Source organism: Balaenoptera borealis (assembly GCF_965194805.1).
Source record: "Balaenoptera borealis genome assembly, chromosome: 20".
NCBI classification, from domain to species: domain Eukaryota; kingdom Metazoa; phylum Chordata; class Mammalia; order Artiodactyla; family Balaenopteridae; genus Balaenoptera; species Balaenoptera borealis.
Window position 1 is genome coordinate 54,687,036 of NC_138879.1, and position 14,173 is coordinate 54,701,208.

General features: G+C 45.6%; 1 long non-coding RNA gene and 1 pseudogene across 2 annotated transcripts in view; one reads left to right on the top strand and one right to left on the bottom strand.

The window, feature by feature from the left end:
- Positions 1-14,173, top strand: part of LOC309618878 — a 272,744-nt gene that overhangs the window by 97,166 nt on the left and 161,405 nt on the right. The window lies entirely within an intron of this gene.
- LOC309618227 (myosin-13-like) overlaps positions 1-14,173 on the bottom strand; it is a 51,813-nt pseudogene that overhangs the window by 27,666 nt on the left and 9,974 nt on the right. The window contains exons 7-16 of the transcript XR_014249855.1: positions 12,755-12,818; positions 12,565-12,663; positions 12,357-12,460; positions 9,461-9,599; positions 6,609-6,727; positions 5,748-5,897; positions 5,459-5,629; positions 4,206-4,515; positions 259-332; positions 76-163 (exon numbers count right to left, since the gene is read on the bottom strand). The product of XR_014249855.1 is annotated as a myosin-13-like (transcript). The remainder of the gene's footprint in view (positions 1-75; positions 164-258; positions 333-4,205; positions 4,516-5,458; positions 5,630-5,747; positions 5,898-6,608; positions 6,728-9,460; positions 9,600-12,356; positions 12,461-12,564; positions 12,664-12,754; positions 12,819-14,173) is intronic.

Below are 14,173 nucleotides of genomic sequence, written 5' to 3' on the forward strand. Positions count from 1 at the left end.
GTGTGCACCCACACCCACACCCACAGAATTTTGCATACATTTCAGGGAGTCCTGTTCTGATGGATCCTTACTCACCAGGAGTCTTGGTCTCATTGGGAATCAGACATCGCACAAAGTGAGGATGAGTGCTCCTTAAATTGGCCATCAATTTGTTTAAATTTTCCTGAGACACAAACCAGAAGAAGCACATTAACCTTAGCAAACGCCGTTGCGCTGGGCAGAAATACAACAGAATGTGGAAGTTGCCAAAAAACAAACCCTGAACACAGCGGACACGGTCTGGAAAGAGGAGCCCTTCTTCTTCCCACCCTTCTTGCTCACCCTGGCGTCGCCTGGAGACAGACACAAGAGGGTGTGTCCAGTGAGTCCTGAGGACACAGTGGTGGCCTTTCCTACCCACCTGCCCCACCAGTTTTATTGAGATGTAACTGACATATAACACTGTATATGTTTAAGGTGTACAACATAATGATTTGATATATGTATATACTGCAAAATGATCACAGCATTAAGTCTACTTAACATCTATCCCTTCACTTACAGTTTCTTTCTCTTGTGATGAGAGCTTTTTTTTTTTTTTTTTTTTTTAATTTATGGCTGTGTTGGGTCTTCGTTTCTGTGCGAGGGCTTTCTCTAGTTGCGGCAAGTGGGGGCCACTCTTCATCGCGGTGCGCAGGCCTCTCATTATCGCGGCCTGTCTTGTTGCGGAGCACAGGCTCCAGACGCGCAGGCTCAGTAGTTGTGGCTCACGGGCCCAGTTGCTCCGCGGCATGTGGGATCCTCCCAGACCAGGGCTCTAACCTGTGTCCCCTGCATTGGCAGGCAGACTCTCAACCACTGTGCCACCAGGGAAGCCCTTGTGATGAGAGCTTTTAAGCTCTACTCTCTTAGCAACTTTCAAATATACAACACAGTGTAATTAACTGCAGTTACCATGCTGTACTTAACAACCACGGAACTTATTTATGTCATAATTGGAAGTTTGTACCTTTTAACCCCTTTCACCCAATTCTCCCACCTCTCACCCGCCACCTCTGGCAACCACAGATCTGATCTCTGTTTCTATGAGTTTGGTTTTTTAAGATTCCACATATACGTGAGATTATACAGGATCTGTCTTTCTGTGTCTGACTTATTTCACATAGCATAACGCCCTCAAGGTCCACTGTTGCCAATGGCAAGATTTCATTCTTTTCTATGGCTGAATAATATTCCATTATATATGACCTTTTCTTTATCCATTTATCCATCAATGGACACTTAGATCGTTTCCATGTCTTGGCTATTCTAAATAATGCCACAATGAACGTGGGGGTATCTCTTTGGGATAGTAATTTCATTTCCTTTGGGTATATACCCAGAAGTGGAATTGCTGGATCACATGGTAGTTCTATTTTTAATTTTTAAAGGAATCTCCATACTGTTTTCTGTAGTGGCTGCACAAATTTACATCTCCACTAACAGTGCACCGTTTTGTCAGTGGTGGCCTTTCTAAACCGCTTCCTCCAAACCCTGAAGTGAAAGTTTGGTTTTCTTTTGACATAGGAGAGCTGAGGTTTTTTGGTTTGTTCATTTCCGTATTCTGATTCTTAAAATTCCTCTAAACTACTCAGATTTGGGAACACTGATTTTTATCACTGTGGGAACGGAGTGGGGTGGGATATGGGTGGCATTCAACTGGGAGTATAATTTAGACTCTCTGTATCCAAGGAGAATCTTTTCCTTTAGACATCAGACATGAAATCCAACTGAATAGTTGGCAAGACTGAGATGTTCCTCTTGGTGAATGTGGTTTCTTTCATGACTGTCCCTTTTAAAAATTCTTGAGTCCCTGTTTATCTCTTCATGAGGAAGTAACTGAAAGTAATACAACTGAAGTTTCTCAGAATACTCTACAAGTCAATTTTTTTCTTGTCTAGAAGGAACAACCCAGCTTAATGTGGCATCGGTGATATTGGGTCTACTTTTTCTGAATGGCTCAATTTCAGATTTAGCTTCTGATATGTAATCAAGATTCAGCCCTTGGGGAAATTTCATGTCTCATTTCCCCCACCCTCCTCTCACTCCACCCTCTTTGTCCCCAGGGTCTAGCATGACCATGTGTTTGGGTGGGGAGGAGAGGCAGGAAAGCCACTTCCCCAGGTTCATGCCTACACAGGAGCTTATGTTTAGAGTCCTGGCATCATTGCTAAGTGAGGTTATGCAATACAGTTACAGAGATGCCCTAATTAGATTTGAAGAAGATGGTGTTCATCATTCAAGTTTAAAGTTATGCCCATTTTTATGTTATACTGCCCAATACACTAGACATTAATTGTAAAAAACTATCTAATGAATGATTATATTGCATGAATTAAAAGCATTAATTTGTTAAATAAATGCGTTTAAAATAGTCCATAATTTTTAAACCTTATTCTGGAAATTACTTAAAAAATATATAGGTAATCTTAACAAGTGATACCGGCTTGTGCAGCCATTTGGGAAAATGGTCTGGAAGTTCCTCAAAAAGTTAAACATAGAGTTACCGTAGGATTCTGTAGTTCCATTCCTAGGTATGTACCCAAAAGAATTAACAATGTCCACATAGAAACTTCTATAAAATGTTCATAGCAGCATTATTCATAGTACCCAAAAGTGGAGAAAACGTAAAGGTCCATCAACTGATGAGTGGATAGACAAAATTGTGTAAGATCCACACGGTGGAATATTATTTACCTATAAAAAGAAATGAATTGCTGACACTTGCTGCAACATGGACACCTGAAGAACGTTAAGCTAAGTGAAAGAAGCCAGACACAAAAGACCATATAGTGTATGATTCCACTTATATGAAACATCCAGAATAGGCAAATTCATAGAGACGGAAAGTAGTTTGGCAGCTGCCACAAGCTGGGAAGGAGGCAGGTGGAAAGTGGCTGCTGAAGGGTTACTGGCGTGATGAAAATGTTCTGGAATTACGTAGTGGTAATGGTTGCACAACCCATAAATATACCAAAAACAGCTGAATTTTTTTTTAATAAATTTATTTATTTATTTTGTTTTTGGCTGTGTTGGGTCTTCCTTCGTTGCTGTGCATGAGCTTTCTCTAGCTGTGGTGAGCGGGGGCTACTCTTCATTGTGGTGCGTGGGCTTGTCATTGTGGTGGCTTCTCTCCTTGAAGAGCACGGGCTCTAGAGCGCAGGCTCAGTAGCTGTGGCGCAGGGGCTTAGTTGCTCCGCGGCATGTGGGATCTTCCCGGACCAGGGCTCAAACCCGTGTCCCCTGCATTGGCAGACGGATTCTTAACCACTGCGCCACCAGGGAAGTCCCACCACTGAATTTTTTAAAGGGTGAATTTTATGCTATATGAATTATATCTCAGTAAGAAAAAAACTATTAAAGAATGTGGTATTGGCTACTGTGTCCACTGGGAGGCCCTGTTCACCTCCATAGAACTCAATCTCTTTAAAAAAAATTTTTTTTGACTTAAAAATTCAATTTATTTTTTATTGAATGAAAATTTCTTTAAATTCTACAGTGCTTTACAATTTTCACAAGTTTCACAACATGATTTCATATAATCCCATAATAACCCTTTTTCCCTCCCACCCTTGTATTGCCCCTCCCCCTTCCCTCTCCCCACTGGTAACCACTAGTTTGTTCTCTATATCTGTGAGTCTGCTTCTTATTTGTCTTATTCACCAGTTGGTTGTATTTTTTAGATTCCACATATAAGTGATATCATACAGTATTTATCTTTCTCTGTCTGACTTATTTCATTTAGCATTATGCCCTCCAAGTCCATCCATGTTGCTGCAAATGGTAAAATTTCATTCTTTTCTATGGCTGAGTAATATTCCATTATATATATATATATATATATCACATCTTCTTTATCCATTTATCTGGTGATGGACACTTAGGTTGCTTGCATACCTTGGCAATTGTAAATAATGCTGCTATGAATATCGGAGTGCGTGTATCTTTTCCAATTAGTGTTTTTGGTTTTTTTGGATATATACCCAGGAGTGGAATTGCTGGGTCATATGGTTAGAGCTTAATCTCTTAAGGAAGAGGAAGAATAGAAGTAGGAGAAAGAAAAATAGAGATCAGAGACAGACAAATAAACCAAGCTCAACCTGAAGCTCATGTCCAACTACTGGTTCTTCATGAGTTACGAGTAATTACACAGAGTTTCCACAGGGGGAATTAAAAAAAAATTTCACCTGCTTCTGCACCAGCATAGTTGGAAGAAAGGAAGGACAGCAGCTTCAGCGAAGACTTCTGGTACAGCCCGACCACGGTCTCGTTCAGGGGGTCCCTGTTCTTGTTCAGCCAGCCGGCAATGTTGTAGTCCGTGGTGCCCGCATGGTGCACCAGGGAGAAGTGGGCCTCAGCCTTGCCTTTGGCAGGCTTGGGCTTCTGGAAGTTGTTGGACTTGCCCAAGTGCTGGTCATACAGCTTGTTCCTGAAGGAGGTGTCTGTGGCCTTGGGGAACATGCACTCCTCTTCCAGGATGGAGAAGATGCCCATAGGCTGGAAGGAGGATAACCGACTATCCTCAGCATTTACTAGTACATCCCAATGACTCCATCATCTGTAGGAGGCAAGGACAACTTCTTTGGTGCTGTCACTCTGTTACTAGGAACACTGGGATGTAAGCACTGTGAGAACAAGGCTGTTGGTCTGTTTGGTGCGATGACAGAACAGTGCTCGGCATATGGTAGGTGCTAATTTAGTATTTGTTGAACAAAAGAGCATGGAATGAAATTGCATGTATATAAAGGTAGCTCATTGTGAGGTAACAGAAACATTGTATATTGGTCTCTGTCCCTGGTTCCTGGCACAGAGCTTCTGAAGCCTTTGCAATTTTCCTTAGCGATAAGGGTACCAGGAGCATCTCTTGTTCTATTGAGGTGACGCTGGGTGCGCTCCTGGATGGGGGCTGGTCACCAGGAAGACCAAGCCATGATTAGAAGCTTGGGATTTTCAGTCCTCTGCCCGCATCCTCCAGAGAGGGGAGAGGGGCGAGGGGCTGGAAATGGAGTTAATGATTGATCGTGCCTACATGAGGAAGCCTCCATAAAATCCCAATTGTAGGTGGTTCTGAGAGCTTCCGGGTTGGAGAACACATCCACATACTGATAGGGTGACACACGCCAGCCCGATGGGGACAGAAGCTCCTGCACTTGGGACCCTCCCAGACCTTGTGCCCAGTCAGCCCTGGGCTCCATGCACATTCTCAGGGATAACTGAGTCCTTGGATCGTAATCACCCACACACCTCTTTAAGTGTCTGAACAGATTCTGTGTGCTTTCCAAACATTTACCCTTCCTGCACAGGGAAGTCAGCTATCCGAAGGCTCAGAGCCTGGGGGAGTGGGTTTAGGGGAGCCAATCTATTAGCAGAAAAGAGTTAGAGTAAAGAGGTGGTGGTCCAACCAAGGTGGAGCTGTCCCTGGAGAGCAGCGTTTCTTTACCTTCTCGATGAGCTCAATGCAGGCGGCCAGGTCCATCCCGAAGTCAATGAACGTCCACTCGATGCCCTCCTTCTTGTACTCCTCCTGCTCCAGCACGAACACGTGGTGGTTGAAAAACTGTTGCAGTTTCTCGTTGGTGAAGTTGATGCACAGCTGCTCCAGGCTGTTGAACTGGGTATTTCGAATAGCAAAGAGTTTGAGTGAGTTTGGAAAATCCAGCGGAGACTCAGCAAAGCAGACACAAAGCGGAAGGGTGCTTTGGGGCTTGTCATTGATGCCAACAACTCACATGAAAGATCTCAAAGCCAGCGATGTCCAAGACCCCGATGAAGAACTGCCTGGGCTGCTTGGTGTCCAGCTGCTGGTTGATGCGGGTGACCATCCACAGGAACATCTTCTCGTAGACGGCTTTGGCCAGAGCGCCCACCGAATTGGTCACCTTGAAAAAAAGAACATCCACTCAACCCTCAAATTAATGTTTTTATGATTGTATTAAGTTGAAACACACAAAGTTCACGTCTTGAAAGTCAAAAGCAGCTGGAGATTGGCAGTTTCATATATTTCAGTCTAATATTAAATCTACGTTGAGACATCAGCTCGGTTCCATGAGGTCTATCCCATTTACAAAGATCGTTTTCTACCAACCTTGGTTGTAACACGTGACTCTAGCCCCGGCCACACCTAATTGAACCAGAGGTGGACATTTGGTCCAAGTTGGGCTAAACGGCACGTCTCTCCTGAGAATTTGGAATTGGGATCAAAGGATGCTGGTCTCAGTCTCAGGGTGAGGCTGGAACCACGGAGATGTAAACTTGGGAGTTCTGGGGTGGCCACGGGCAGGAGAGGTGGAGAAAGCTTACCCACCTAGTGAGAACACAGCAGAGCAGGAGAGAGAAGACAGCCCACGGTGCCCCAAGAAGGAGCTGGAAAGAGGCTGCCTGGCTCTGGAGGGTTCTTCACTTCCTGGCTCCAGACCCTCATGGCACCCAAGGCACTCCTTGAGTTACCCCTGAGGCCTAAGAATGAATTCCCCCTTCATGCTGAAGCCAGTTTCATATGTGTTTCTGATTCCTGCAACCGAAAGAACTTTAGGATGGCGGTTCAAATAGCAAAATACGTGAGCCATTCGAATTCAGAGCATCTCCATTACCTGCTGGACATTTTGCCCTTTAGTGACATATTCGTTCCCAACCTTCACCCTTGGACAGCACAGGCCTTTCAGCATTTCTGCAGAATTCAGACCCATCAGGTACCCAGCTCTGTCAGCCACTGAAGGAGGAGGAGAAATGGTGTCACACAGACAGCAGCTGCTAAAACAGCCAATTAGGCCCTGGGTCCTCCTAGAAGTATTTTCTATAATCCTTTTGGATGTTTTTATGTTTTCCTACACGCCCCAGGCCTGGACTTGACTAATGGAGTTTCAACCTCATAATCCAGGGTCCTGGGTTTTCAAGAACTTTCACTTTGCCTTCTAGATACAATCTTTAGAAATAGGTTGATCTTGACTTAGTGATATTTAAATTTCATTAAAAAACATATTGTTATGCAGTATTGTTGGAGTCTGATAATACAGCAACGTGGTATATGAATAAAGGAAGTACCATCTGGACAGTTAATATAAGTTAATAAGCACCTTCTTAATTTCTGCAAGGTGCCATGCTAATAGCTGAGAGAGAAGTATGAAACCTTCATCCCACCTGCAAGTATTTGGAGATGGTCAAGCTCAGTTGAATATGGGCAATTTCATATAGTTCACTAGGAGTTCAGTTGACTGTGGGATGGACCGGGCTGCCTGCATTGAACTCATAGAAAAGGTGAAGAAATGCTGCTTCCCAAGGAGAGCTCCTCCTTGGTTGGGACCGTCGCCTCATTGCTGGTTCGGGAGCCAAGTTAATAAAAATCCAGTGCAGTGTTTGTTAAGGACTTAGTAAGAGACCAATTGTGTGTTTTACTCTTTGCTCAAACCATCCCTTCTTCCTACTTTGCCCATTTACCATTATTCTTCTGGTTACTTAAACTTGAAAGCTTGGGGTGGTACATCCTTCTTTTTCACCCCTGACATGCAGTGTTGAGATAGGCATCTAAGTCCTGCTCATTTCACCTTAAAAATAGCTTGCATCTCTATGGTTTCTAAGACTGTAGGATAGTAAAGTGGCAAAGAGCCTGGGTTCAAATTTAGGCTTTGCTCCTTTATGCCTCAGTCTTGCCATTTGTCAGCTGGGGGACAGTGGCAGCACTTAGGTTACTGGGCGGCTGTGAAGCAGTCCTGGTATACAGTAAGCGCTCAGCAAACACTGACTTGGGTTGGTAGCATCACCAGAGGAGCTCAGGCCCCGGTTACAGCCACCGTTTTCCCCTTTGCCAGGCTCTTCCTGCTTCTAAACACTGAACACGTGGCTGCCAGGGCTGGAAGAGGGTCTGGGACCTTGCCGTGACACATATCCATATGGTCCGCCTGTGCTGAGGAGCCTGATACATTGTTTTCCTACACATTCCACACTCTGGGTGAGCATGACTACAGACAGATTAGTTCCAGGCTGTCACACATACTCTGCTGCTGCTTGGAGCGTCAGCGGCTTCTGGTGCCTATCACATACATTCTAAACCATTTATCCTGGCACTCAAACCCTTTCCAAACCGATGCCAACATAATCGCTTTTTAATTCCCATCTCTTACAAATCCACTACACATATAGTCTTCTATAGCCAAAGTGGACCACTCTCTGCTTCTCTGTCCCCATCACATCCCTTCCTTAACCCCCTTGCTCATCATTTCTTCTGCTTCGACTGCCTGCGCCCCCACCTTTTAGACTCCTACCCATCTTTCAAAGTCCAAGTCAATGTCCCCACCTCCCCCAGGAAGCCTTCCCTGATTACCCCAATCAGAAGTGCTCCCTGCTCTGAACACTTTGAATTTTTCTCCCGTTACTTCGCATGCACCATTGGGAGGACAATGCACCCGTGGGTGTACATTTCCTGTATAATCCCCTTCACTTGAGTGTGGGTGGAACCTGTGAATGTAATGAGATATCACTCCCATGACGAGGTTACCAATCAGTTGACTTTGAGTTAATAACAAGGGAGACCATCCTGGACAAACCTAACCTGATCAGGAGAGCCTTTCTGGACACTGATAAAGTCATGTATATTTTCCTGGCCTTTAATTCCTGGCTATTGTTCCTTCTTATCATCTGGGGTGCCAGACGCGCTGATTCAGGCAGTGTGGGGATGTTATCAAAAGGTAGAATTCTTAGGGATGAACCAGCCTTTTACTCTGGGAGCTTGTAAGCTGAAGTACTAGAGGCACGAGGCATGCAGGGTGTATGGCGGTGGGTCTGGCCGTCGGTCAGCCCCTACACTGCCCTCTACTCTGTTTCCAGGCCTCTTTGGGATGAGGCAGAGGCAGGTGGTGAGGTCATCCAGGTGAGAGTCACGGGGAGGAAGCTTTGTTCACCAGTCCTTGGTTCACGGTCAGTTCAACAGATGTAGGAGGCGGGAGAGAAAGTGATAGGAGGGAGAAATTTAGCGGCCACCTAAATTGGCAGCTAATTAATTAATTAATTTAGGTTAATTAATTTATTCACCTGAATTAATAGCTGCCTAACCAAGGTTCTTATTTTAGGCTCAGTGATCAGGACAATATTCTGGATATTAATAATGATACGTAAGCACAGAAAGGAAGGGAAATTCACTCACCGTAACCTCTCATAAATGTCCGCCCTAAAATAACAGGTAAACTGATGGTGAGAGACAGTGGACAGCGATTATTCACTTACGAGGTGATGCTCTCGTTTTCTAAGGAATCTCCACTAAATGATTCCTTGACCAAGTGAATGGACTTCCCCAGCGCATGTTCCAAAAGCTTTGGACGACCCAAATCCAGTTTGCATGGTTTTCCAAGAGCAGCTCTTGAGATGAACACAAAGTTTCTCTCCTGTGGTCCAGTCCACGTGTGAACGCAGGGGGACAGTCAAACCTCTGTCCCCTTCCCAGATGTGGTACCTTCGGTGCCGTCTGGCTCTGCCTGCTCTTCCCGCTGTTTCTGCTTGAATTTCAGGTTCCCGTAATGCATCACGGCGCCTGTGAGCTTGTAGATCCCAGCTTTCTCCTCTGAGCTGAAGCCCAGGATGTCAATGGCATTCTGGGAATTAGAAAAAAAGGACAGCCGTCACAGCAGGCCTCAGGGACCCAAATGCTGCTTTTCCCTGGCATTTTGTATAGCACGTGAGACAGCATTTACCCCAGTAAGTGCATGACAGGTGGGGTATGACAAGTTAGGGCTTAAAATCCATGTCTTAATTGAACATATTTGTGTGGGTGGGTGAAGATTATGGGAAGAAAATGTGAATAATCTGATTTTAATCCTTTCCCACTGTGCATAGATGTGGGCACTGCTTTCTGGATGAGAACACTGGGAAACACTGTGTGATGCTGGGAGGATGTACTTTCACGGGCACTATACCAGAGCTCGCGAACCTTGCATCGCAACCCAGGAATTACAGTGTAGTTCAGCATGGAGATAATATAGCACCGTAGACTATTAGAACTGGAAGGGAAGATGTTTTTCAAATGAGAAAGGAGCTAGGTAGGGGGGTAGGCACTGAGAAATGGAATACTTCCTGCCATATCAGTAAACAAAGGATGTCAGTCATCAGCGATTGCAGCCCTCCAACGAGAGCCGTGAGCCCTGAGGAAACTCAGGAAGGAGAGAATACGTGCCATCTAGCAGCCATCAGACGGCAGCCACTCCCCAGGTGAGCCCTGAGGAAACTCAGGATGTGAAAACACGGGGTACTGGCCCCAGATGGCTGAGGTGCATATCAAAGGAATGATTTCAGTGAGCTCAGACTCTTGCATCTTCCCACACACAGAAAAGTGCTAAATTCCTTAACTTGGGATTGCTGGTTTTCTTTCATTAACAGTAATCTTCTGATGTTCAGACTACCTGCCCTTGGTGGCAAAACTTCTGTATAACCTGGCTCCCCCCTCGCCCCCTCAGAGCAGTTCTCTCAGGGTTACTTGAGATGCTGCCTCCTGGGCTTGAAGCCCTAAAATTTCCCACCAAATAAAACATAACTCTCAACTTTTAGGTTGTGAATATGTTTTAAGTCGACAGCACCATCCCTATGTTATCTCATTAAGTCCCTATGAGAACCTTATAGGCGTGCAGATTTTTCCAAATTTCTAGGTGAAGAACTGAGGTTCTGAGGGACCTCCCTGCAGGGAGGATGTGATAAAAAGGGGACCGGAGCAGCGCTGGGTCACTTCAAAGCCTATAGCAGATGCTGATTTGGTTTTATAACCTCTTGTTCTACCACAGTGGTTTAAACTGGAAAATCCTTCTCTGGGGTATACATATGATTGTGTAGCAGGGAATGCAGCCCAAGCCTAAGCAATGCCCAGGGGTGGAGTTGAAACACGTCTGGATGTGTCAGGTAAGCTGGCGGGACGGACCATGGTATTGAAGCGTGAGGCACTCTTGGGGTGGCGCCCCCTTGTGGGGGAGGGAGAGTCCACGCCAGGAGCTGACAGAGGGGAGGAGAGATTCTGAGGCCCTGAATCCGTATCCCATCCCAGCTGATGCATATCTGTGTCCTAGGAACGGGCGGCTGCGGGTAAATAGAGAAAGAACTTTCTTTCGCTAAGTGCTGAAAGGAAGCAGGTGAGAGCGCGACTGCGGGGGAGCCTTCTGGAGAATGCAGTCACTCGGAGGCACCCATCCCCCTCCATCTGGCCATAAACCATCACCCTGGAGAAGCTCCGTGGGGGGGAGGAACAACAGCGGCCCTGATGGCAGAGATCTCTGGTGAGGACCTGAGATACTTCGGGGACTTTTAGAATTCCTTAGGAGGGCCTTTCGGGGGGTGGGGGAGGGTGGCTGGAGGCCTTGTATCAGTCACTAACTCTCCTCCCCAGTTGGTAAAGACTGCGGAAAGCTGGTTAAGAATATATAATAGCCAGACTAATGTCAAATGAAGTTTATTTGATCATGAACATTTTCTCCTTGCCTTAAAACAATTAGCACCACCTGGAAATGTCACAAAATGAAGGCCAGGGAGCTGGGCCCTGGGCAGGAGCCCCTGGGGTGTTGGGCCAGACCGCTTTCCAAAAGCTTTTACGGCTTCTGTGAGGGCAGAGCCAGCAGGGGTAGAGATTAATTGCACTGAGATGGTGTATTTTAGTTAAAAATGCAAGTTCTGGGGTTGGGCAGATCTGGGTTCAGACCGTCGTTTACAAACTGTCTTCGTGCAAATCGTGTGTTTTTTTCTAAGACTCAGCTTCTACCTTTATGAAACGGGGGTAGCAGTGGTGCTGATCCGAGAGGTTTTGTTGAGGCAAAGCTCTTTTCTCAGTTCCTAGCATGCGTGAGTGCTCAACGCACTTAGTTAATATTATGGTTATTGACCCTGGAGATACTCCCCAAAGCTAAAGGCCAGAGGCCTGACAGGTGTGTTGAGGAGGTGGGTGCCTACTGTGAGCCCGAGGTGGCAGGTAGCTGGAGGAATGGAACGGCTGCTGCAGAGCGGGACTGTTTTTCTCCTGCTTTAGACTTTTCTGTATTGTCTAGATTTTCTTAAAAGAACCATGTAGATGGTTTTGTACCCTGAAAACTTCCAACAAAAACTTTAAAGACCTTATCCATGCAAACATTTACTCTAAAAAGCTGGAGAATGGAACTGAAGGCCTATTTTGGAGAACTTCCTGTATTCCCATTTCCTGGAATCTTCTGAAATGGAACCAAGTGGGGGAGGGGTGTGATCTGTACTAATTCTCTGAGCTCTTGGGTCTAATCACTGAGCATCCCTGCATCCCAGCTTCCTCCTGAGATCATGGGTACCTCTCAGTTCATAAATTCAACAATTCCTTACTTAAGTAAATAAACACACAAAATACTTACATCAGTGGCCAACAATTCCTCACTGTCATCAATACTGGCCACGGTGCCCTCTCCTTGGCTCACAAAGGGGAAGTCAAAGGGGTTGGTTGAAATGAGAAGCAGGTCTGTGAAGCAGAAGGATCCCTTTAGCATCTTATGCACAACTGACTCTGAGTTTTTTTCCAATGTGATCGATTTGGAAGATGAGAATGATAACCAAGGAACTTACCCATAAGTTCCGGCTTCTTGTTTGACATGATTTGGTAAAAAATATGATAGCCTCTCTCACGGGATAACTGAAATGCCACCCTGGATTTTTCTAAGAGATCTAAGATAACAAAAAACGATGTGATTTTAGGGTCCCCAGGAGATGCCTCTGTGGCCAAATCCAAGGTGCCAGATAGAGTGTTTGGACTCACAGGTTTCAATGTCCGCTGACACCAGCTTTCCTGTGGCTCCAAAGTGAATGCGAATGAACGTCCCCTGTCCAAAGACAGATTGAAAAACACAGTTATTTTCTTTCTATGGTACTGTAGCCAGCTTCTGTTAGGTACTACTGAGGATGGGTGGGCTGTGTAGGCTCACGGAGGAGGTGATGCCAGAAGCATGAGGACCTTCCTCCTCTCTGTTTGCTTGGCATCTGGTCCCCACGCCGGCTCAGCCAAGACTCAGGTAGCTCTGCCCAAAGCACCTGGCCCTGTTCCCACAGCTCTGGGGATGCCTGCAGGCTCCCTCTCAAGTCTCAGTTTGGGACCACCTCCCACCTGACTGTCTCCTTGGTCTTTATCCTGCTCAAACTCTTTGTAACACCTTTGAACGGATAACCTGGTTGGACTCTCTGACTTCTTTTTTGCCTCTGGATGTTACTTCTGAGATTTCTTGCCTCAGTTTTCCTTACTACTTACTACATGCAAACCTAGCTCCCAGGCCAGGCCTCCTGGCTCCCCAAAGACCCACTCAGCACTTGGGTTCCCCCAATCTTGGGGAGTGAGGGCTGAAATTATATATAGTATATATGTGTGTGTGTGTATACTCCCTTCTTACATCATCTGCTTAATTGGTCGCTACCACTCTGTGAGCCAATTGGAGGGCAAAAATATTGCCTTGCTTGTTCACCCACAGACCCTGGAATGTAGTACATACTCAGTAGTATTCTCAGTATTTTCTGAATGAAGCCTAAGAAGAGTTAATGAAGGACCAGTGTAGGTTTATGTGAATTATGTGTTCGCTCTTCAGGAGTTCTAGCTGCCGAATGGAAGTGCCTCTGGGTACTTGCTCTACTGGCCAGTGAAATTAGATAGGAGACTGGATACTTGTTTATTTGCCAGTGTCGGAAGTAAATGGCTCTTTGGTTGAGCTAATCCTAAGTGAAACATTGAAGGATGGGACATATCCTTCAATATCTTCAGTATCAACTTCTTCCCAATTTTTGAGCTCTGCTGCCTCCACCAGGTTTTCCCTCCTCCCAGCACCTCCTGACTTGGAGAAGGTCAGATCTGCTAACTAACTTCACACTAAGGTTTTCATGGCTAATAAGTCAGTGGATACTGTTCAATGGACTTAGGTATTTTAAAATGCTCCCACCTGAAGAGGCCAATTTTAGCATAGAGAAGTCATTTTGTACTTGTGGAATTTGAATCTTGAATCCTTGTGACTTCAGGAGGCTCTGAGGTGATGCTGATTAGTTAGGGAAGGACAGCTAAATCTTCCTTTGGCTGGGAATAAGACAAAATGTTCTTTGAAGGGTTATCAGAATATCCCGGTTGGGCAGCTTGATCTGAAGCGCTTGGGGGTAGACTAAGGCCAGGTATATCCTAGTTTATGTGGCCATTTTTCAT